Raw genomic sequence first — 3,670 nt, forward strand, 5'->3', positions numbered from 1 at the left:
CACTGCCCATTAAAAAAAATTATTTGTGTAACTTTCTGTTATTGAGTGTAACAGTTCTTTGTATTTTCTGGATAATAGTCCCTTTTCAGATAGAGTTGATTCTCATTATTTATAGATTCTATATTTCTGAATTTGCCTACCTGCTAAAATTTGTTTATGACTCAAAAATCAATATGGTTTTGTCATCATTTGAAGACATTCAGAACAGTGAAAAATTTAGTTGCCTGAAGCACACATTCCCAGCTGAGGTGGAACATAGTGACACTCTACCTTCTTGTTCCAGCTGTCACACAGAGATGACCAGAGGATGGAGATGGTCGGGCAGTGCAATGTAATCCAAGAAGTCCAGCTCTGGAGCCTGTTGAATGGGTTCGAATCCCAACACTGGCATCCATGGGTAGTGTGCTCTAAGGTAAGTTCCTTAACTCTTCTGAACCTTGTTAAAAAAAAAAAAAAAGAATGCCAGGATGAATTTTTAGGATTGAAGACTACAATCTATGTGATTATGTCCCTTCTCTCTCTATATCCCTGGTCTGTATATATTCCTAGGAGCAGTGCTTCAGTTTTTTTTTCTTTTTTTTTTTTTTTTTTTTTTTAAAGATTTTTATTTATTTATTCGATAGAGATAGAGACAGCCAGCGAGAGAGGGAACACAAGCGGGGGAGTGGGAGAGGAAGAAGCAGGCTCCCAGCAGAGGAGCCTGACGTGGGGCTCGATCCCAGAACGCCAGGATCACGCCCTGAGCCGAAGGCAGACGCTTAACCGCTGTGCCACCCAGGCGCCCCAGTGCTTCAGTTTTTGCTAATTCAGTGGTTGCAGCGACTTTTAGAATGTATCACAAATAACAAGAATAGACTATGTGATTTACAAATATCATCTCCCATTTATTAGGCCTTGTCACTTGATAGTGTGCTTTGATACATAAGTTTTTAATTTTGATGAAGTCCAAATTGTCTGTTCTCCCTTTTGTGGCTTATATCTCCAATTCTAACTTTCGAGAAGTGGATTTGCTTAGTTCAATCATAGATGAAGCAATTATGCCTAAGTATATTCCCATTCATTGATAATTGGCTACAGAGGTGCTTAGGAGAGAAAGTGAATTGATTTACCCAGACTTATATAGCTAATGAGGGGCAGTTGAGAATACAACAGACACCTGATGTTAGAATGCGTAATCTTACCTGCTCCAATTATGCAGAGAAGAGGTCATTATGGCGAACTAAAGAAACACCTAATGGTCATCAACTTTCTCTCTCAAAAAGTGGGTAGCATTTAGATAAAGAGGAGAAAAGAAGTTTTCTTTGCAGGGCGTTCTTGTTTGTAGAAGATGTATTCAATTACAGCAGATCTGTATAAATGTTGACCAACCCTTATCACCACCTCGACTTCTTTGCTCCACATATTTTACTCCACTGCCTTGGGCATTAATAGCTGTCCCTAACGCTTAGCGGGGTTGGCTGTTGTGATCACTAATTATGGACACAAGAGGACGCCAAAAGCTCTCTGTTCCTCTGGTTCTTTAGGTCCAGGTGTAGGAAATTATGTTCCCTTCCATTATTGCTGTTTGTATTAGCAGAAAAAATTTAGATTACAAAACTCAGGAAAATCTGAATAGAGCTAATGAAAATACAGCCTACTATACAAACATTTAGATTTCAAGATTGACCTAAGTCCAGTCCCAGAGTCGTTGATGATTTGGCACCATTTTAAATAAATGTAGTAGAACTTCAAAGCTAGAAAGAGCATTTGAATTTACCTTTCCTTTTCTCCCTCCCTGCTCCCTCTCCTCTCTCTTTTTCTCCTTTCTTCCTGGCAATCTTTCCAGTTTGCAAAACCAAACTGCAAGCAGAGTTGTTCCTCTCTATATATGATTTATACATAAACTATACGTAAATTACATGTACAGAAATGTTTTTCTGATCAAAGCACATAAACAAATACATTTGAAAACCACTTGAGTCTAATGCTACGTTACGCAAGTGGGAAAAATAAAATCGAGAGAAAAAAATGGTTGTTCAGGGTCCCAGAGCAAGTTACTGGCAGAGTCAGCTGCAGGCTCCTACTCTTTTCACTACATCATTTTACGAACACGCCCACCCATGCTTTGCTGCTGTCCAGGCTGGGGTTTCTGAAACAGGCTCACCTGTGGGGACCTAAGATTCACTCTACCACTAGACATATCATTATATAATATGTTAAAAGAAACTTTTTCCTAGTCTTGTTATGGGTCTTGGATGTTTTGGCCACCTGTGTGCTCTTTGAGTTCTAGGGAGAGACTGAAGATTACCCTAAATTGGCCGCAGATATTTTCTCTGAGCTTGCAACTCTCGCATAGACAGGTGCAGTAGAAATCTGCACACGTGTTGCAGGGTGCAAACATCCTTTGCTTTAGGAGTGTGGTGCCAGGAACAAAGAGATTGGAAAAGTTTCTGTAATTGATTTTGGACCTGGTTGAAATTCCTGGTTGGAATGAGACAGCCTATTTAGGAAAGTCATAAGTCAGGAGGGACACACAAAAAGAAGGTCCAAGATAATGAAAAATGGAAACATCACAACTATGNTTAGGAGTGTGGTGCCAGGAACAAAGAGATTGGAAAAGTTTCTGTAATTGATTTTGGACCTGGTTGAAATTCCTGGTTGGAATGAGACAGCCTATTTAGGAAAGTCATAAGTCAGGAGGGACACACAAAAAGAAGGTCCAAGATAATGAAAAATGGAAACATCACAAGAAGAGTAGAAGAAGTTGGGGGGGGCAGAATTAGCTGAGAAAACTCAGGTGCCAAAATTATTATCTTCAAGTACCCAAACAACTAACCTGAGAGAGGAGGAGTTTATCTGCTCCATAAGCCCAGAACTAGGCCCTTCGGGTAGAATTTGCTGGGATTTAGAGTTGGGCTTACTAGTCAGAGCTGTCTAATGATGTCCTGGATGTCATAGAGAATTGGATATCACAGAGACATGGGTATGGCTCCTGGCTTCATCTCTATTGCCTGTATGACCCTGGGAACTGTGGTTATGAAAACGAGTAATATTTTGCAATATTGTGTAGGTAGCTCTTTTTCCCTTTCCCACATGCCCTTCTACGTCATGCTCTCACTGCCAGCCTAGACTGCCTGGATTTTTAAAATAAAGATTAAGAGAGTAGTTTGAGAAAAAGGGTTTTGAGTATGTGAAGTCTGGCTTTTAGAATCAAAGGCTAGAATGTCTGGAAGGAATTAGAACATAAAGTTTGGAAACATAGAGTAGGAGTTGCACTGCACCACATGGTGGTCTTTTTATGTAAGACCACATAAAAATTTCATGGGATAGAGAGGTTCAGGTGTGGAAGAAAGGTAATGTCAGGGGAGGGGGTTGGTGGAGCCCAGACTGCCTGGGGCTCAATATGCCAGGAGGAACCGGGACAGAGCAGTGGAATCAGTGCCAGAGCAGTGGAATCAGTGCCAAGACTCATCAGCTACCAATAGGGAATCATCATCCATCACAAGGTGGGAGCTCAATCCTTAATGCAGATCGTGGGATCACATTAGGCAGTTGCACAGTGTTGTAAATCATCCATGCCATAGAGCTGTATTAGCTATCCTCAGTACGACCTTATGAAGACCTCTACCAAAACACCAGCAGAGTGCTCCTCTCTGTCCTGTAAGAGGAACAACTCTTTGGAACCTGTATT

This window comes from Ailuropoda melanoleuca, chromosome 3 (assembly GCF_002007445.2).
Source record: "Ailuropoda melanoleuca isolate Jingjing chromosome 3, ASM200744v2, whole genome shotgun sequence".
Taxonomy (NCBI): Eukaryota; Metazoa; Chordata; class Mammalia; order Carnivora; family Ursidae; genus Ailuropoda; species Ailuropoda melanoleuca.